Source organism: Capsicum annuum, chromosome 12 (genome assembly GCF_002878395.1).
Source record: "Capsicum annuum cultivar UCD-10X-F1 chromosome 12, UCD10Xv1.1, whole genome shotgun sequence".
NCBI classification, from domain to species: domain Eukaryota; kingdom Viridiplantae; phylum Streptophyta; class Magnoliopsida; order Solanales; family Solanaceae; genus Capsicum; species Capsicum annuum.
The window spans coordinates 65,022,473-65,045,818 of NC_061122.1; positions in this window are offsets into that span (position 1 = coordinate 65,022,473).

Sequence of the window (23,346 nt, forward strand, 5' to 3'; positions counted from 1 at the left end):
GAGTCAGGGTGACTCAAGATAGGTTGAGAGAAGATCAGATTAGGTAAAAGGTCTATGCAGACCGTAGGATTTATGCTTTGAGATTTGCATTTGGTGATCATGTATTCCTCTATGTATTACCCATGAAGGGTATGATGAGGTTTGAAAGGATGGGCAAGATCAAACCTAGATATATTGGACCTTTTAATATTCTTCATGCAGTTAGTGAGATAACTTATGAGTTAGCTCTACTAATAGCGCTCAACACACTCCCATAAGTTAGGGATGAGGCGGTTGTTGTCAAGTAACCCAATGTAAATTGGGGTAGAATCTCGAGGAGTAAATGTTATAGACTTCATACCTATGGGTATTCCAATTACTATAAGGTCATCCAGAATGCTAACTAAAAAGACACGCATAATTAAATGGGGGGATTTGTTTGGGAACTTTTTCTACTACTACCTTTAACAAGTAATCAGTAAACAATATCTTTGATTTGAATTCAAGGTTTGGAGGAATCTTGGGATCCGGTATCCTTAGAGGTGAAGCGTGTGGGATAGTGTTGGTTTAGTATGTAATTTAGTTGTTAATTAATGAATAAGCTAAGTCAAAGTTCATTGAGGTCAATCTTTCAATAAAACCCCAACGATTTCACTCATTGGCTCTTTCAAGCACCACCCAAGTGTGGAGTTTATATAACCACCCAAACCCTCAATCAAGCATCCCTATTTATAGGATGATGCTCTTGACATGAATTGCAATACCTAAACACTTATTTCTAAGATTGCAAAGGGAAGTAACCCATAGGCTTTGTTGTTCACCATTGCCTTGTCCGCCAATAACCCTCTTTCGAGGATGCTATGGGTTACCTGATATTCACATAACTCCCCCTTTTTGAGGATGAAAAAGGGTTTCTAGAGCTTGGAGGTTTCGCCCATAAAACCCATTTGGAAATTTGGGGTTTTCACCCATCAAATCCTAACTCATAAGCTCAAGCAATGGTGAAACCCATACTCAACAACTAAAATCCATGCAAACATAACAATACTCACACACAATCGTACACTAATTCAACATAATCCCAAGACTAAATTATTTAGCTACTCTTGAAGAAAGTAAAGAGAAATGTACCATATGGGTCATTCAAAGCATCCATTCTTCAATAATAAACTAGAAAATTGGTCCTCCCAAAATTAATTACACACTTGCCCAAGATTAGGGTTTAATTCTTGAATTCCAAGATATCTATCCACAACCACGACCTTGGAACTGCGATTTTGTGTTGCAATTGCATTGCTATGACTGTCTTGACTAAATGCAATCGAGGATAGAGGACTGCGATTGTAGTAACCAAGGCTGATGTAGTCTATGTAACGACCTAATTTTCTAGAACCGAAATATCACACGGTGCTCATGATCCCAAAGGAATACAAGGTAATCCTCTACTGATATCTGTACCTGGACACTGCATAAAATAGATTATAAATGTGGAAACTGGCCATAATCTTCAAAACATCTAAAAATACTCAAAATTTAAAACTGAATACTGATACAACTGTTTGAAAAGCCTCTAAACTTTCTGAGTTGTGAAGTTGATGGGACATGTCCCCAACTAACTCCATATAGTGAAAATAAACAAAATCTAATGCAATAATGATAAAAGGATCATCCTCGAATAAAGAGGACTCTCTACTATGTATACTGCTGCTCATTGGGACTGAGCTGCTAAGGGTACTGTGGATCTCATGCCTCTGAACCTATGGTGTGAAATAAAATATCATAGCACAAATGTGCCAGTATGGGAATATACCGAGTATGCAGATGAGGTAAGGCTAAATGCAAGGGCTTATGCTTGAACAATTACTTGACTGAATAATAATGAGAGTACTAAATGAGAACACATTCATGAATGCACAAACCATGACTACAACCATCACGACTCTAAATAATGAAACTCAGATACTGCATTACTAAAATCTGAACTCACTACTAATACTGAGATACTGAACAACTAAATTATCTAATACCGATAACTGAGTACTGGAGTTGAGATCAGTCTTATCTAGCGAGTGATCTCAGAATCTGAGGATACTGAAGCTGATTGACAAAATATACTCATATCATTGACTAAATTTTTAGCTTTCTACTTTCTACTGAATGTATCAGAGATTAAACCTCTCTAATGTATAATTCTAGAATCAACTATAAATGGTAATAAAAGATCATGTTCGAATCTGACAACAAGAATACTCAACTGAATCTGAGACTGAGATCAAGCCTATCTGATGTGTGGTCTCTAGATCTGATAACAAAAATACTCAACTGAATCTGAGACAGAGATCATGCCTATTTGATAGGTGATCTCTAGATCTAATAACAAGAATACTCAACTGAATTTGAGACTGAGATTAAGCCTATCTGACGGGTGATCTCTAGATATGATAACAAGAATAATCAACTAAATATGAGACTGAGATCAAGCCTATCTGACGGGTGATCTATAGATCTGATAAAAAGAATACTTAACTGAATTTAAGATTGAGATCAAGCCTATCTGACGAGTGATCTCTAGATCTAATAAGAAGAATACTCAACTGAATCTGAGACTGAGATCAAGCCTATCTGATGGGTGATCTCTAGATCTAATAACAAGAATACTCAAATGAATTTAAGAATGAGATCAAGCCTATCTAATGGGTGATCTCTAGATCTTATAACAAGAATACTCAACTGAATCTAAGACTGAGATCAAGCATATCTGATGGGTGATCTCCGAATCTGATACTGAATTACTTTATATGAGACCAAGCCTATCTGACGGGCGGTCCATGAATCAATGGAACTATCTAAATTTCTCACTGAGATAGATGATTGTATCTAACAGTCCTAAATTCTAAAGATTAATATTGAAATATAACTGTGGGAAGTAGTCACTTAACCGACATACCCCGAATCTTAATTAGTGGGGTACAACCTATAACCCCAGCTGGAAGGGTATCATTACTATGCCACGAGTAAAGACCTCTCTGGTTAAGAATATCTGATAGGTGACCCTCACAGGAAGTCAAGCCTAAGGCATATAATAGTCAAGCCTATCTAACGGATAACCAGCCTTTCCTGACGGGTGACTTCTGCATCCTGCGCTTGCTATGCAGTTTTAGAGTTCAGGGATTTCTCCTAATAACTCTGCCTCTCTGGCGGGGAGCCACCATCCCTGCCCTTTCTCAGTACTAGCTCCTACTCCCAACTGAAAGACTCTGAACTGATTCTTAAATGAACACAAGCTAAGTTGAATCTGATACTGATCATTTTTCTGGAATGTTCTGACTGAGTTAAGCTGAATTCACTTGGTTTCGTATCTGGTGAAATACTACTGAATCTCGTTATCTGACTGAACGACACTGAGCTATGAATAAAGTAATCGATTAGTACAGAGGTCAGAACTGGACACTTGAATACTACTAGATCTGAGTTGGGTACAGAACTGAGGCTAGATTACTAGCGATACTGAGATTACAGCGATTACACAAATAACTAAGATTTACTAAATTTTGTATCTATCTAAGAATACAGAGTTCTATAACTTTCTGAGTTCTGATAATCATGGCTCGATTGGAATTATCGTGAAAACTGACACGGGCTCTAGACTGCAGCAAAATTGTCAGGTATAAATACCCCCAGGACTCAATAACACAAAAGTAAAACATAATCATTCTTGAATAATCAAGACCATGGACAATCATTCACCATCACAATCACTAAGGCATCACTTCAAGCATTTAGGAATCATAAACATGTGATAATATAGGGAGACATGCTACTGGCTCATAATCCATTCAATAAGGTCTTACATCAAACACTTGGCATGTATTAAAGTCTTAGAATGTATAAAAGAGCACATAATTGGAGAATTTCATGCTATCATGTCATAATTCATTCACTAGGGCTTTTCAAAAAACACTTGACATGCATGGGCTTGCACACAATTGGGGATTTCTAGTCAACGTGCTATAATGGCTCTAATTCCTTCACATATACATTTTATCAAACATATGGGGATCATGATTTTCTTATTCAACAATTTTATTCACTTAATTGACATTAACACATCACTTAACAAGCAACTTGAAGAGGGTTTATCATGAACATCACATACTAGGGTCAAAGCTTGAAAACCTTGCAAACAAACATGAATAAAAACTCAATAATAGCATGAACATCAATTTCAAGTCACATGAATCATGAAAACCCACAAACATAAGATCTTTGAAATTTACAAAAGGGTTCTTGCGCTTCTTATATGAAAGGGATCCAATAATCAACATCTACATACCTTAGAGAAACTCTTTCTTGAAAGCTCTTGGAGAGATTCTTGATTTCTTGATTTCTCTTGATTTTTCTTGAAGAAGAAGAAAGGGTTTTGATTTTGTAGAAACCCTAGTTTTTGATTTTTAAGATGAGAAATGAAGTTGTGATCCATGATCGGATACAAATAGGGGCTAAAAAGAGTGGGAAAATACCCAAAAAGCCCTTATAAAAATGTCTTAAAAATGCTTAATCGAGGGCTGCTACGGTCGAATAGATTGTCCATCGCTCAGTCTGAAGGTCCATTGGATCGTCCGTAACACAGCGGTCAAAAAAAAAACATACTTCCTCGATACAACGGTCTCAACAATGGTCTATCACAAACCCGATGGTCGTTGGACCACTCATTGCACGTTGTCCAGGATGAGGCCACACTGCCCCAGCGTGACGGTCCCAGCGATAGTTCGTTGCACCCTCGATGGTCCATCATCCTGGCCATTGAAATTTAGGCTAAAAAGAAAGTCACCTCCTTGGTTACGAAGGGCTGGGTGATGGTCCATCGCAAGCTCGATGGTCCGTCAGTCCCGTCGCACCTGGGCGGTTCCAACTACTTTCTATAAAATGGCCATAAATTCCTTGTCTGATGTTGGATTTTGACAAAATTGGTATTGATAGAAAGCTTATTCAATGCTCTACATGATGAAAAATTGATATTAGGGAAATTCTACATGGTTAAAAATATTTTTCACTGGGGAAGAGACTTCTTAACCTTTTTAGATCGGATTTACGCTTCACTTGACACGCTTTAAGGATCAGACTACGAGAGAAATTTGCAGGGTCATACAGTCTAGGTATTTAGATGCACTCTTCCTTTTTCCCTTTTTTTATCATTTTCAGCTCCAATCCACATAATTTGGTCTTCTCAACTTTATGGCTACAAAGAGTGGATATTTGTGTGTCTACCCATAGATGTTGTCTCATTTATTTGATTAAAACAATGTAATGTGCACAAAAAATGAGTGTGAATGAGTGGTAAACTCACCACTCATCAACACCCCCAACTTAAGTCCTTGCTTGTCCTCAAGTAACTCTACCACCTTTTATGAGACAATTTCATATGTACACCCTCTTACTATCACTTCAATGATCATGAAGACTCAAGTTTGATTGCCACTACTAAAAGAATTTCACATATGGGCAAATAAGTTTTTAACCACTCCCCTCATTATAAAGTGGAATAGTGAAGGATGAAATATACTTTGGTGAGCAACCATGTAAAAACTACTAACACTCTAAAAATGACTTGCATGTTATACCCTTATTTACCTTATTGCTCGGGAGATGACAAAATCACCCACCTCAACTAGCTCACACGCCTCCTCATGAGAAATAAAAATTTCACACACCTAGTTACTAATCATTCAACAAAAAATTTTAAGTGCAACCACTCACTCTCTAAAGAAATTCTCTATGTTAACAAGTACCATGCCATAGGATTGCCCCTATTTTTAGTCACCACTACAATGACTACACTTGGTTGCAAATTACAAAGGGCTTGTTGAGCTTGTAATATAGTTTTAGGGTAGGGTAGGATATTAAATTAGGAACACAAGGTTACACTCTCCTTGAACTTCTACATCTTACTCTTATCATGCTTCACTTATTGACCATTTTTTTCACTTTACTACTTTGCCTACCTTTTCTTTTTCTAGGCTTTCCCACTTTCCTCTTTTTCTCTTCTTCTACAACCCCTCTTCTTCTTTATTTATAGATAAAGCCTTTATTTCCTTTGTGGGTTCATTTCTTTATTCAAATCCAAAAATCTTCACTTTCTTAAGATTGTAGGGACCTTCTTAAGACTTCGTGGCCCAACTATACTTCTTTCTTTTTCCACCATACCCAACTTAGGCGTTTAGCCTCAATTTGTATTCTCAAGTTCATGGAGGATAGGGTTCAAGAGAGGATGAATAGATGGGTCACGATTTGTAATATATTTGCCAAAGAAAGGCCTAAAGGCTCAAAGGGGGTGACTAGGGGTAACTCTTATGTATTGGTAGGATCTTTAGGCTAACGTGGACTTCCAAAATCACAAGATGACCTATGATCATTTTAACAACCTAGCACAGTCAAACATTAGCTTTAAAAGAATAAGGGGTCAAGTTCTAGATAGTATAAGTACACATGAGATGGAGATAATTAATCTCAGACACATGGCATGCAAATGTCGTCAAGAGGATTGAATTGTTCTACCCGCTCGAGACAAAGATGGAATATTCATTATTTTTCCAAAGTCAACTTTCGGGGTCATAGAAAGAGGGAAAAATTTCATCACAAAGTTGCTCATGCCTATGCCTTTGAATATTTTGAAATTTTCAGACAGAGGGGGTTGTTTGCTTTTGCATCTGCACCATATATAATTTACTAATCATGTAAACCATCCAAGTTATTATCTCACATTGAAGTTCATAGTATGGGAAAACAACCATATGGTTACTCCGACTTCACCAATGGATCTTAATGAAACCCCAAATTAGCAATGCTACAGGTACTCAGATTTCCCTTGAATTCTAAGGCCGTGATGCCATGGGTTCTCATACATCCCCTACACCTATGGTTGGAAATCCAATCACTAAGGCAAAGATCATCTAACAAAATTTAGGTTGAAATAGCTAAATCAGAACAAAATAGTTAACCCATGAGAATGTGAACACCATTAGAGTGCCCAAATATTACAACTCAAATAAGGATCACAATAAGAATTGTCCAAAAGATAAAAAAAGTACGTTGCAATATAAATAATACAAGCCCAAATAAAATTAATAAGGAAATACCCCCAATCGAAAAGGCTGTAGTGTCCCTACTACAAGAATTATTAAAGCTAACAAAGAGATAAGGGTGCTCCCTAAATCTCCATCAAAGGCGGATATTCTTTTCAAACTTTGCACCATCACCAATTTTCTTGATATTAGACCATTCCTGTATGCAAGAACTTGAGTGAAAGTACGAGGAAATTAGAAAGATAGCTGATAAATCAACTAGCTTCTGTTCCCACGATCTTAACTGAAAGACTGCAATCGCGAAAAAGTGAGTAGCCGAGGTCGCACCAGGGGACCGCAGTCATAATAATTGAGGGCATGTCTACTTCTTTGATTGGCTTTTATCTCAAATTATGCACACTTCTTTCTTTCTAAGCTTATGCAAAGCTCTCCATAGTGACACACATACATGAGTTATTCATATACGAAAACTAACCATCAAAACTATAAAAATATAATAAAAAGGATATGAGCCATCCTCGTGGAATTTGTGGGTTGCCTCCCACATAATGACTTAATTATCATTGTGGCACGATGTTGGAATGTATCAATTTATCAAGGAGGGTCCATAGGACCCCACTTATCAAACTCTCCCTCATAAATTAACTGACCAATAATGTTTTTCACCTCTTTTTTCTCTTTGTCAATTAGACTTTGGGACAACCATTATTTTGATCGGGCGTTGGGAAATTTTTCGCCTAAGTCCTCCGTCATGTGCTCTTCCTTTAGTTTTTTACCCTCTGTATGCATCACCAAGATTTGATCATCATTTTAGAGGTTGATGATTGTGATAATAGTGGATTTCCCCTTAGGTTTAGCATCTAGACGTATGATGACTAGACCTATTTGATTTTCTAATTCTTTAATAGAGACCGAATGGGAGACCACCATTTTAGAGAGTAAAATGAAGTCCTCATTTAATTCACAAATCAATTTGTCTGTTCCCTCAACTTTGTTCAAATTTTTTGCTAGGATATCCTCTGTTCTACCTCTATTGGCATCAATAAAGGTTGACTCTTTGTTAGAATCCTAGTCATGATGAGGTACAAAATAGCAAGCTTCATGCTCCTGTTCTCTCCTAACTCAACTACCAACCCAATTTATTCAACCTTGATTCCTAGCTTGCTTATGGTAGGACAGGTGGGAACCCTTCGAGGAGTTTGCTAAATACCAAATTTCTTCATCATCCTTGCCATGGGATTTTGGTGGAGCACCCATGACATACTTAGTTAGGAGTTCAAGTTGAGTCAATATCTTTGCCAAGGTTTCCTCTTGCTCATCGCCCCATTTTTGTTGTTCCTTGCTAACCGTGGGTTTTAGTGAAGAACTTATAGAGATGTTGTAATCTCAGGTATGCCATTCCCAATTTTGATTAGTTACCTCTCTCAACATTTTTGTAGCTACATTGAAATGTAAGTTTAAGAAAAACCTTTCCGCTGTATTATTTACCACTATTTGGTTAAAAGGCTCAAGTACCCAATAGAATATTTGAAGAAGTGTCTTCCCCAGAATCTCTTGTTTTGGGCATTGGGCTAATTTCCAATGAAATATCTCCTACACTTCGTAAAGTGGTTTCCCAATCCTTTATCTAAAATTCATAATTTCATCCCTTGGTTGATAGACCTTGGAGGGATGGGAGTATTTATTTAACAAAATCCTTGTGAATTCACTCTATGAAGTAATTGAGTTCATAGGGAGTGAGTGGAACCACAACAATGCTTCACCTATTAGTGAGAATGGGAATACACGAAGCTGAAAGGCCTTTTGAGTGGTGCAAGGAATGTTAAATGGTGTGTAGACCTCCAAAAAGTTCCTTAAGTGAAAATATGGGTCTTCATGTGATTAACCTCCATATAGCCCTTTAATTTGCAACACATAAAGCATGATACTAGTCACACAGAATGTCCCTCCGCTATGATGAGGTGGGATATGATTTTCACTCGCATGACCCCTATCATTTAAGTTGCTTTCTCCTCAAGTATTATCGGTTGGTTCCACATGATTAGGGCCTTCACTCATGGTTCTGTTTATGCTAAAATTACCTACAAAAGATTCAAAAACAATAAGGAAAATAAAGTGTAACACTCTGGATACTCCAAAGTAAGAATAACACCACACAAGTAAAATCTACACTTCACTCCCCGATGACGGTGCCATTTTGATAATGCTCAACTCATTCCCATAATTGAGGGGTGAGACGATCATTGTTAAGTAACCCAATGTAAATTAGGGTCAAATCTTGAGGAGCGAATGCTACAGACTTCTGACCTATGGGTATTCCAATTACTATAAGGTCATCTGGAATGCTAAATAAAAAGACATGTATAATTAAATAGAGGGGATTTGTTTGGGAACCTTTTTTACTAATACCTTTAGCAAGTAATCAGTAAACGATATCTTTGATTTAAATTCAATGTTTGGAGGAATCTTGGGCTCATGTATCCTTAGAGGTTAAGCGTGTATGATAGTGTTGGTTTAGTATGGAATTTAGTTATTAATTAATGGATAGGCTAAGTCAAAGGTCATTGAGGTAAATCTTTTAATAAAAACCCCCACGTTTTCACTCATTAGTTCTTTCGAGCACCTAATAAGTGTGGAGTTTGTATAACCACCAAAAACCTCAACCAAGCATCCGTATTTCTAGGATGATGCTCTTAACATGAATTACAATCCCTAAACACTTATTTCTAAGATTTCAAAGGGTAGTAAACCATAGGCTTAGTTGTTCACCATTACCTTATACCCCGATAACCCTCTTTCAAGGATGTTATGGGTAACTTGATATTCACCTAAGTCCCTTTTTTGAGTATTTCAAAGGGTTTCTAGAGCTTAGATCTTTCACCTATCAAAGCCGTTTGGAAATTTGGGATTTTCACCTATCAAATCCTAACTCATAATCTCAAGTAATGGTCAAACCCATACTCAACAACTAAAATCCATGCAAACACAACAATACCCATACACAATCACATGCTAATTCAAAATAATTCCAATACTAAATTATTTAGCTAATCATGAAGAAAGTAAGGAGAAATATACCATACGGTTCATTCAATGCATCCATTCTTCAACAAGAAACTAGGAAATTGATCCTCCCAAAATTAATTACATACTTTCCCAAGATTAAGGTTTAAGTCTTGAATTCCAAGATATGGTATGAGATAATCTCTATTAAAGAGGAAGGGTCTTTTTCTTAGATATGGCTTAGGATATGTCTAAGTACTTTTACAGATCTGCCCCTGGTCTTGTTCTCACTTAAACGCGATCACAGACAAACGTTCGTGACTGTGATTTTGTGGTCGAATCACATTACTCTAACCATCTTGACTGACCACAACCGCAGATAGAGGATCGTGGTCATGGTAATCGAGGCTGATATAGTCCAAGTTTTCAGCTGCACTCTTCCTTGCTCCCTTTTTATTATTTTCAGCTCCAATCCATATCTTTTGGTCTTTCAACTTTCTTCCTGCAAAGAGTGGATATTAGTGCATTTACCTATAGATTTTTTCTCATTTATTCATTCAAAACAAGATAGTGTTCATGAAAAATGAGTGCAAATAATTGGTAAACTCACTACTCATCATCTACCTCTAGATTTTACTGGTGTTCATCTAAATTTCCATGTCTCTATGTTACGATGATATATTACTGATCATTATCATGTGCTTAGATGGAGTATAGTCTAATTGGATGAGCATTTCACCTTTGTGGAGAAACCCGTGCTTATTTTTGGTAGTGGAGTCAGGCGATTGCGCACTAGAGAGATTTCTATAGTTAAGGTTTAGTGGAGGCACCACTCAAAGGAGAAGGACGCTTAGGAGATCGATAGAGAGATGTGAACCCAGTATCCTCACCTATCTAAGACTTTAGGTATATCCTAATCCTTAACTTTTACGAATGAGAGTTCCTTTAGTAGTGGATATTGTAATGACCCTTTAGGTTAATTTCCATATTTCCACTTATTTTTGCTGTTATACCTTCTTATAGCTACCCCAAGTCATGTAAAACTTTTTGGAACTTACAGATTGGTTGTTGGGCAGATCATTTATTTTTTAGAGCAATTCCCTATTTTAAAGTGTTCGCTAGTTTAAAATGTCCACCAGGCAAAACTTTAGTAAAATAATCTAGTATGCAAATTTTGACTAAGCCAATGTCTCCAAAATATTGATTTTAGGCTAGATAGACCTATGGTTTAGGTTTTGAGACACTCCAAATCATTTCAAACTATTCGTCAGAAAGTTAAGCAAATGAAATATGGGTATGGAATCCACATTTTGTCGAAGCAACCTCAGATGGATATTTTGATAGCTCTATTGAGTTCAAAAATTTGAATTTTCTATGGTTACATAGTTCTATTGTGTATACAAGGTTCTGAATAAATCTCGAGGGCTTAGTAGAAACTTGGAAGATTTTCCAAGTTTTAGCTGTCATTTGATGCCATCACTATCGCGGTATCAAAGGTTGAGACCGCAAAACCCTTGAAAGTCCCTAGGTACCACAATCATGATTCACCATGAAAGGCCCAAGGTATCACAACCTGGGAGCTCAAGTCACGGCAACGACTCTCGATGGCCTGGACTCGATATAAATACACCCCTTACATTGTGAATTCAGTCATTTGTCACCCATTCTTTGAGAGATTAAACCCTATATAGTGATACTGAGTGGGGTTGAAGCTTTTGGGTGTTTGGAAAGCTTAATTAATAATTGTTTTCATGATTATTTTCCAATTTAAGGGAAGAATTTACCCTTTTTTTGCTGGATTTTATTGATTTCTTACTCAAATCCCCAAAAGCTTGAGGCTTGATTTTAGCCCAAATTTAGCTTAGATTTCACCCATTTTTAGGGTAATTATTCCTTAAGCATAAAAAATATCAAGTTTGTCTCAGATATGTGATTTCTATGAATGGGACCCACATGGGGTTTTTGATGTGATTTGTTGGACTCGAAGCACAATGATGCAATATATGTATCGTTATTTTTGTATTTTTGAGTAGAATGTGTTTATGATATCTTGGCATCTTAAGAAGACTTCTCAAAAGGAAAATTACTGGTTTTAGTAGATCATTGAGCTTTCTTCGACATCGAGGTAGGCTAGGTTTATCCCTTGTTAGATTGAGCTACTTTATAGTATGTTTATGATATTGTGTTGGATTTGGGATGGGTTTAGGTATTGGATTGATGAAATGAGAGATTTTGGTTAGTTGGACTGTTTAGACTAAATTGAAATTATAGAGTTGAAACACTTGACTTGTTTACTAATGCCTTAGGTGAATTGGACTTCATTACTTATCTTTAGCATGAGAATGCCTTAGATTACTCAAGTTTGGTAAAAATGTTTTCGACACTCATGCTTAGGGTAAGTTTGTCCTTGGTTGCTTACACTAATGAAGGTTGCCCTAGCTTCCATTAGACTTAGTTAATGTGCTTAAGAAGAATCTCTACCTTAGGGATAATTGTGGCTTGCTATACATCTAAGAGTAGATTTAGATACCTTTTTCTAGACTGGGGTAGATTTTAGCTTATAATGTATTTCGATAACTTAGAAGTGGGATCTTTAACCCACCTTAAGCCAAGATTGATGATTTGCTCTCTTTAAATCCTTATATGCTTGTTGAATACCTAGAGAATACCTCTTTGAGGCAATAATGAGAAACCTTGCTACTTGATGGTTTTGGCAATGATGACATTAGAAATAATGGTCAGAAACTAATAGATTAGATTGTCACTTATTCTATGAAATATGAATCATGTTGCAATAAGTTATTAGTTATGCCATGTATAAGCTATCTATTATGCTATTGATAAGCCTTTGAGCATGCTATTGATAAGTTATTGCCTATGCTATTACTTATTATTATGATCATGCTAAACAATTATGCTTGTATTCATGATAGAAGCCATTCTTGTTAATGATGTTAGAAATTGTGCTATTACTTATTCTAGAAGTCTTGCTTATTAATTATATTGGAAGTTATGCTATTAATTATGATAGAAATTAGGATGCTTAACTATATTAGCATTTATGACATCGATTACTCCTGGTTCAATTCTAGGAAATGATTATGTTAAATATATCCAGTTCAATTTTGAAAGGTAATTATGATGTCTATTATACCCAATTAGATTGCAAAAGATGATTATGTTAATTATATCTGGTTTAATTCTGAAAGGTGATTATGATATTTATTATACCCGGTTCAATTCTGAAATATGATTATGTTAATTATACCTAGTTCAATTTTGGAAGGTGATTATGATGTTGATTATACCTGATTTAATTTCAGAAGATGATTATGTTGATTATACCCGATTTAATTCTGGAAGAAGATTATGATTTTGATTATACCCAGTTTGATACTAGAAGATAATAATATGTTGATTATACTTCATTTAGTTTTGGAAGAAGATATTGATATTGATTATACCTAGTTCAATTAAAGAGGATTATGGTGAGTTAATTTTACCTATTTTAATTTCAGGGGATGATTATGATGATACATTGATATCCGGCAATGCTGGAGGATGGTTATTTAGACGTACCTATATGTACATCTACCTGTTCAAGTATAACTATTTATTATGAAATGATTATATATATATGTATGCATATACAAATTAGGTATGATGTTGAGATTAGGGATGCCAGATATAGCCCAAAACTGATAAATAATTATAAGGTTATATAGTTGATTATTAGTGATAAATAAGGATTAGCGGTGGATATTGTTTAAGTGACTAATCATGGCTAGTTGAAAAATAAGGATTAGTTGGTAAAGGATGAATAATGATAATTAATGTAGTTTAAGTGATAAATGATGGCTAGAGGTTATAAAATGACTAGTAATCAAATGAATTATTTAAGAAGAGAGGATTGGCTAATAAATTGTGACTAGAGATTATTTATGATAAGGTTATTAAATGATGGTAATATTATAGAATGTGCATGTATTGTCAAATATTGGTAATAGATCGAATTGATGATAAATTATGGAATGATGGTTAAATAATGAGTTGGGTTTTTGTAAGATATTAATGGTTTTTTCATACTATCGTTGAGTGTACTCTCTAGGAATATAAGAGTCTATGATGTGTTATTTAATTTTTGCACCAATTGGCATATTGAAGCCAATTTCTTAGTTTGTGATTGCTTGTGTGATGCCTTATGATATGTTATTATTATGATTTATTTATTTATATTGCATGGAGATATTGGCATGTGTTGATGCATTGTGTTATATTATTATTATGATTAAATTACTTGTTATGTACAACATCCTTAGGGATGATTCAGGTTTATTTTTGTACCTTGACTTAGTTATGATATTTTGCATTTTATCATACTTATATCATAATTTAGCTCAGTCAACCGATGATGCCTACTGAGTACCTATTGTTTTGGTACTCATACTACATTTTTGTTTCTTTTTGGTGTAGATTTGAGAACTGGCTATTATTGTTAATCAATGATCGTGTTGCATTTATATTTTCAAAGATAGGAAGAGCTCTAGGAGTCAGAATCATATATTTCTTTCTATATTTTGATATTCAGTCTTTCATCATTGAGACATATGTGGTTAACTATTCTAAATATTTGGAGTTGTATTATAGTTATTAGATGATCTTGTACCAGCTTTACTAGGTCATGGGATGGAATCTTGTATTAACTATCTTTATTCATGTTAAATGTTTTACGTATTTATCAATTGCGTTGTTGATTTTTACCTAAGTTGGGAATTTTCCATCAATTTATCCCATTATGTCTAGCTTTAGGTTATGGTTTGGCTTACCTACTGTGGCATAGAGTAGATGCCATCTTGACTTATAATAGGGTCGTAACAGAGCATTTTAGGGAAGCGCCAAGAAGTTGCATCATCATGGTAAGTTCTAAGGTTACACTTCCTGAGGTAGAGATTCTAGAGGCTTTTGTGGGTTTCATGGTAGACTACTGCAGGCAGCCTTCAAGGGTTCAGGTAGTGGGCCTTCTATTTCAGCATCTTTGGATAGTCGTCCTAGTTCAGCAGTACCTTCTTCCATTCAGCTAGGCCATAGGGTTTTCTATTTGTGTGATGAGAATTGCCATTTTGCCAAGGATTTCTCTGATTGTACTTTTAGTGCTACTCCTATATCGGTTATCAGGGGTAGAGGTTCTACTAGAGGTGTGAAAGGCAGAGGTAGTGGTGCCTGTGATGGTGGTTGTGGGCTACTCGTTATGTTCTAAACGTGGTTAGTGCTATGCTATAATAGTCAGGCCAGAGGCAAAGGCCTCCACTGCTGATATTAAAGGTATCATCCCAATTTGTTTCATACCTTGAATATATGTTATTTGATTTGGATTGACTTTTTTCTATCTGTTTTGTATATTTTTCTTTAGGTTTTGATTCTTCTTGTGAGCCTCTTGATTCGCTTATCCATGTATCTAACCCCATAAGAGATTCTTTTATGGTTGATTAGTGTACCAATCTTATTATGTGACTTTTGCTAGGTGTCAGACTTAGGTTGATCTGATTGTCTTAGGTATGGTAGTTTTTGGCGTCATCTTGGGTATGGATTGGTTGGCTCCATATAGTATTGTCCTAAATTGTTATTCTAAGACTATGACTTTATCTTTGTAGGGTATAACAAGAATAACTTGGAAGGGTGTGCTTCATTCGGGTCCCAAGAGAGTCATATCTTTCATCCAGGCTCATCATTTGGTAGAGAAATGATGTTTGTCTCATTTGGATTATCTTCGTGATTCGTGTTATTTCCCTTCTTATTTGGATTTCGTTCGTGTTGTCCGTGAGTTCATGGATATTTTCTCTATGGATTTGACTAGTATGCCTATGGATCATGATATTGACTTTGCTATTGATGTTGACCCAGCTACCAAGACCATTTTTATTTATTTTTATAGGATAGCCTTAACGGAGTTGAAGGAATTGAAAGATCAATTGCAGGTGTTATTGGATAAGGGATTTATCTGACCTAGTATATCACCTTGGGGTGCGCCTATTTTGTTTATAAGGAAAAAATATGGGTCTAGGAAGATGTGTTATGATTATCGATAGTTAAATAAGGTGGTAGTTAAGAATAAGTACCCTTTTCCACATATTTATGATGGTTCGATCAACTTCAGGGTTCCTTGCTGTTTTCGAATAATGACTTAAGATCCTAGTATCGCCAGTTGAGGATTAGGGCCTCGGATATTTTGAAGACAACTTTTTGAACTCAATAGGACATTATGAGTTCTTTATCATGTTTTTTAGGTTGACCAATTATCCAAACACATTAATGGAGTTAATGAATCAGTTATTTTGATTGTATCTTTACTCTTTTGTCGTTATATTTATAGATAATATCTTGGTTTATTCTAAGAATGAGATGATCATGAGGAGTATTTATGGATTGTACTTTAAAGATTAAAGTATAGAAGTTGTATTCTAAGTTCTCTAAGTGTGAGTTTTAGTTGAAGTTTATTTGTTTTATGGGTCACGTGGTGACAAAGGATGGTATTGTTGTCGATCTGGCTAAAATTAGAGTAGTAATTGCGCTAGGCTCACTTCTTCTACCAAGATTCAGAGATTTGTTGGTTTGGTAGGTTACTATAAGTGATTTGTTGAGGGTTTTAATTTATTGCAGCTCGATTGACCAAGTTGAATTAGAACAAGATTTCCCTTTAGTAATCTGATGTTTGTGAGGCAAGATTTCAAAAGCTCAAGTAATTATTGACTTAAGATCCTATATTTACTTTGCCCAGGGAGGTGTAGGTTTTACCGTCTTCTGTGATGCCTTTATTGTTGGGTTACATACTATGTTGATGTAGGAGGGTAACATGATTACATATGCTTCTCATCAGTTGAAGCCTTATGTGATCAAATACCCTACCTATAATTTAGAGTTGTGCACAACTATTTTTGCTTTGAAGTTGTAGAGGCACTATTTGTATGTAGTCAGTTGTAAGATTTTCTCAGATTATCACAACCTTCAGTATTTCTTCACCTATTAAGATCTAAATATTAGGGATCATTTTTGGCTTCAGTTGCTTAGGGATTATGAATTGACTATTTTCTACCATCCAGGCAAGGCTAATATGGTTGCAGATATCTTAAGTCAGAAGCTGGCTAACATGGATAGCTTGATGCATCTTTTGACCCAAGAGAGGCCTTAGACCTTAGAGGTTTGGTATTTGGCTAGGGCTTGATATTTTGATAACTGGATATGTTTTGGCATTTGTAGATGCTAGGTCTTCCTTGATAAAGCAAATTTGGGCTTATCAATTTGATGATGTTGGGTTGAGAGTGATTTGCAATAAGGTGTTGAGTGGTGAGGCTAAGGAAACTCACTTAATAAAGATAATATTTTGAGGATTGGTGATCGAGTTTGTATGCCTAGAGTGGGTGATTTGATTAGATTGATTTTGGAGTATGCTCATTGTTCTAATTATTCTATGCAACTGGGAGTGACCATGGCGTAACATGATTTGAGGCAACATTACTGGAGGGGAGGCATGAGGAAGGATGTAGCAAACTTTATAGCTCATTGCCTATGTTGCTAGTAGGTGAAGGTCGAGTATTTGAGATCCGTTGGATTGCTTTAGAGTTTATACATTCCTGAGTGGAAATGGGAATAGATCGCTATGGACTTTATGACTAATTTGCCTTGTACTTCTCATGGTTCTGGTAGTGTGTGGGTTAATATGGATTGGTGAACTGCATGTTTTATTTTAGTTTAGGTTTTCTTCAGTGTTGAGCGATTGGTCTGTATCTCTATTTGCGAGATAGTTCATCTTCATGTTGAGTTAGTGTCTATCATCTCAAAATGAGGTGCAGGGTACATATCTCACTTTTTGAAGACTTTTCAGAAGGAGGTGCATACCCAAGTGGATCTTTGTAGTGGTTTTCACCTCAAGACCGATGGTCAATCTGAGTGGACTATTCATGTTTTGGAGGATATTCTCTATGCTTGTGTGATAGACTTTGGTGGCCAGTAGTAGTAGTATCTAGCTTTGGCAGACTTCGTGTATAATAATAGCTACTATTCAGTATTGATATGTCTCCTTTTGAGGCTTTGTATAGAAGGAATTATCGTTTTCCAGTTGGTTAGTTTAAGGTTTTTGAGATTAAACCTCTAGGTATGGACTGGCTTCGTGAGTCCTTGTATAGAGTTTGGACCATTCAAGATAGACTTCGAGCTGTAAAGATTAGGCAGAAGTACTATGCGGATGGTAGAATTTATGCCTTGAGATTTAGTGTTGGTGATAGATTCTTTCTTTGTGTAACTCCCTTGAAGGGTGTGATAAAGTTTGGGATGAGGGGCAAGCTTAGCCCTAGGTATATTGGACCTTTCGAGATTCTTTGGACTATAGGGATGTGGCTTATGAGTTAGTGTTGCCCCCAGATTTATCCGATGTTCATCAAATTTTTCTTGTTTCTATGCTTCAACATTTCATTCTAGATGAGTCTCATGTCATTCATTGGGATTCAATTAATTAACATGAGTGGTAGTTTTTTGTTAAATAGCCCATCTCCATAGTAGCTAAGGATATTAGATAGTTGTGTTCTATACATACTCCAGTGGTTAAGGTCCAGTGTAGACATCGACCGGAAGATGAGTCTACTTGGGAAGTCAAGTCCAATATGCATAGTAGTTATCCCCAGCTTCTCAATGATTCATGCATTTCTATTGCCCTTAGTTAGAGGACGAACTTGATTTTTAGTGGTGGGTGATGTAATGACCTAATTTTTTGTAATTTAGGAGAACTATTTATTTTTATGTAATTTGACCATTTTACCCCACTTTGTGGTTGCATTGTGGTATTTCTAGGGTGTGAGGATGATTAGCACATTTACCAATGCATTTTAGTGTGATTTGTGCGAGATTTAAATTTTTTTATTGGTCTTAAAGGCTTATTACTTGACTTCAGTCAACATCTTTTGATCTGTGCGTCGAATGGCAAAATGAACTACGATTGCAGATCCGAAACGTCTATTTTATATTGGTAACATGATTAGTGTGGTGTTGCGACTTTGATAACTTATTTTGACCTTCAGTTCGGCAAATTGTTAAATTGAGTTTCGGAGGTCAATTTTGTGTAAGTGATATTTTTTTTCAAAAATCTGATATTTCTATTGAGTTTGAAGTACCAAATTTAGTGGGGTATCAAGGTTTATTTATGTACTCGAGATTCTAAAGGTATCCCCGAGGGGTTCGCAGAGACTCTCCATGCCTTCCACTAGTGCACCACACAGCTTGTGCACTCACTTACGCGATCTTCGGTCTCTTAAGAGACATGTCATGACAGCCAAAGTATCACCAAAGCGACACCAGTCTCTCTTAAGAAATTGTCACTTAAGCAATGGCCTGGTCGCTTAACCAAAAATAGCGTGCCAGATGCTTGTAGATTAAGCAAAATCCAGGTCTCTTAAGTGATGAGGTAGGCTTCGCTTAAGCAACCCTTGGTCACTTAACTGATGTCCACTTAAACAACCCGGTAGTTGCTTAGGTGATGCCTAGTTGGATTAAATTCCCCATTTTAAAAAATTTTCATAATTTTTGAGATTTGGAGCTTAGGGTTTGAATTTTTGGGCATTATCTTCCATTTCTAAGCTTGGGTAAGCTCCAAAACCCCATTCAAATATTCTCCTTCGATTGGTATCATTTAAATATTATTTAAACTAAGATTTGAAGGTGGAATTTGGGGATTTTTGCTCGAAAGGCATAAATTAGCATTTCCTTGATTCAAGAACCCAATTTCAATCCATTTTCACATGGGTTTTCTCCTATGAGTTCCTTTAATGAGAGGAAATATATTTTTTGACTAAAATTCATGTTTTACCCTTTTTTTTGGAAACCATTTTGACTTTTCAATTTATCCCTAATTTAGATGTGGGTAATATGGGTGTCACTGGTTTTCTTTTGATGTATAGATTTTATATTTGTGTGTTTTAGCTGATTTTAGGTTCATGCATGAGGTGAAGCTCGATTTTATAGGCTTATCGTACCGGTATTGTCATTCGAGGAAGGTTATGACTTAACTTTCTTCAGACTGGGTTGGGTAGATTATAATAATTTAAAAACATGCTATGGGTACAGAGTTGAATCATGGAAAATGTGTTTAGGTGATTTATGTGCCTTTTTGGGGGCCTATATTGATAATATTTGGTGGTTTTAAGACATTATTTGCTATGTATGACTGTGTGGGGTCTTATATGATGTTGTTGGCTATGTAAATACATATGTAAGGTTGGTTCCACTCTTTTCGGTGGGAAAAGACTAGATGTTGTGATTTATGTGGTATCAATGACTTTCCTTGAATATTTCACATGATGTTGTTTGGAATATATTGAATTATGGAGGGTTAGTTTACTTGAGTGGATTTATGGATTGCATGGTTCGTATATTGGTTGGATATTGAATATTCTCATTTTCGTTGGTTGTGATCATTACATCTCGTATCATATTCATTCATAATATATTGGTACCACCACAAAAATACTGGAAATACTGGAAAGATTGGCTTTTTTGATAGAAAATGTGACATCATTAAAAAACTCCTGTCAATGTATGTACTGGAGAGGAGTTATGGATATTTATATTAGATATTGGTTGTATATGGGTTGACGAACCCCCCATGGGTCCTAGCTCAGGAGCACAACTTTCTAGGTGTATATGGAGGTTGTGTGACAACCTCATATATCACATCATTTTCTTCTTTATTGCATTCCATATATTGTGCTTATTCTGTGAATGTATTTTTGTTCTTGACTTTATGTCTCTCCTTTTATTCTATCTTCTTATACTTTTATTTGGTGTATATGTATACTTGTTCTTTTTTACTCTACCTATATTTGCTATATATGTATATAGTAGAACTGTTAGAGGAGATAACGTAGGCTACCATTTGGAACATTTTCTGATTGCTAGTGATGTGCCTATGATTTGTGTTTAAATGCTTTATTTTCTACTTTACTTAATCATCCTATGATACGCACTGAGTACAAGTGGACTGTACTCATCTATATTGTGCCCTTTTGGTGCAGATCTAGGCACGCATATGTCGCACATATAGCTGATTTAGGCGGCATTTGACATTATAATTGACGTAGTAGACATCCTATACTTCAGGAGTTGGCCTACTACCACTTTCTATCTCTTTCATAATTTATCTAGTATTCGGAGACAAATTCTGATCCTTTCTAGACTATTATAATATCTTTGACATTTGAGATGTATTTAGTAGTTCTTACACTGTGACACCAGGTTATGGATATTGTATGGTATCTTTGACTATAAACTTTTGCTTTTACAATATATGTGTGGTTCAACTCCATTATGGTGTCTTGCCTTGATTTGGTATTGTTTTCTCATTTCATATCAGTTTGGGTGACAGGCTTATTTGTCAAGTCTTTTCGCGACAAGTGTCATCAAAATCATTGATTTTTGGTCCGTGAAAACTTATTTATATTGGTCCTTGGGGTAGTTTTTATTGTGAATTTAATCTTTGTAAAATCTATTGTAATAAGAATTGGAATTTTCTTATTTATTTAAGATTTCCATGTATTTGCTTAAATAGTGGTAAGGGGTTCTCCTATCTAGGTGAATTAGAATAAGTGCCCTCACTGTCGGGTAATTTGGGTCATGACAAAACCTAATCAATGTCGAGGCCCAAGTGTGAAAAATAAAACGAAAAATGCTAAAATAAAAATGAAAACTACAAGGCTTAACAAATATAAGACCCTAAATACCTTATTTAGCCTTCAATAAATTACAATCCATAGCCTTTCTTTTCAATTAAATACAATTCATAGTCTCTTTTCTCCTTTCCTCTCTTGTCACTCTCCCATTCCCACTCGCCTCCCTCTGTCGTCTCTCTATCTTTGCCTCTCTCTCTCTCTTACTACCTCTTAGATCTCTCTTTTTTCTTTTCTTTTTTTTTTAAATTAAAAGTTATTTTTTTCTTTTCATTTTATTTTGTATTTTGTATTATCTTGTAGATCATTTCTTGTCGGTGAATGACAACAATAAGAAAGATGCTCTGACTATCCTCTTCCTCATCAACCTTCGTGATGAGATCTGGATAAGAGTTAATAAGTTCTATAATGAACAAATTTCCCAACTCGGGTGCTACAAACAATGGTCGGGAAGAACTTCTAAAGAAGTTCCTAATTTGTTAATCATTCAAAAATAGTAATTCTTTCCATGAACGTTTTACAAATTCATGGGCTTTTAAGTGCATTAGTTTTCTTCCTAGAAGTTTTCTGGCTGCTAGTGTTGAAAAACTCCAAATTAAGGACCTGTTTGGTAGGCTACATAAATTAGAATAGTCCTTTGATTAAAATTTAGTCCATCCATTACATTGTTTGCTTGCTCAATTCCTAATACATAGAATACTTATTTTAATGACACTTTTGGACATTTTCCACAATCCTGCTTATTTTTGCCGTTAGAGCTTTTTCATAGCTATCCCAAATAAATTATGACTTGCTGGAATAGTTAGCTCAGTTATCGGGTAGTTCAATTATTTTTTATAACCAATTCCCTGTTTAGAACTCTTCATTGGTTCGAAATGGTCACCGAGCAAAAATCTTAGTAAAATAATCTCGAATGCAAATTTTGAATGTGCCTACATCTCCAGAATATTGATTTAAGACTAGCTAGACCTTTGTTTTGATTCCCACTGCACCCGAGCTCATTTCGACTCGTTGGTCAAAAAGTTAAAAATTTAAAAATATGGGTTTGGGACCCACAAGTAGCCTAAACGACCTCTATCGGAAAATCCGACTTCAGCAATGCATTCGGAACATTGAATTTAGTGGGATTACATAGTTAGTTTGCGAAAATCAGAGTCCAAATGTGTCTGAGAGGTCAAAAATAAGTTTTGACCTTGCTGACCCTGTGTGAGCGCTATAGCAGCCCGTATGAACGCGATCACGAGACCTCTGTACCTAGAGAGGTTATAAAAAGCCCCCTCGGTCAAATCGTGGCTATGCCCTTTGAACCTTAGAAGCACTAGAATGACTTTGTAACTTTAAAATGATTCTTGGGGGTGAGTTAGAATCTTTATTAACATATATATATATATATATATATATATATATATATATATTTATGATTAACAACGGATTTTAGGTATGAATCCTTCATTTTCAAGTTTTAATTTCTTGACTATTTGACCAAAACCCCAAATTTCTTGAAGGCTTGATTTTAGCCAAAATAATCTTGGTTTTAACTTGACTCTTGAGCTTTATGATTCCCTAGTCATAGT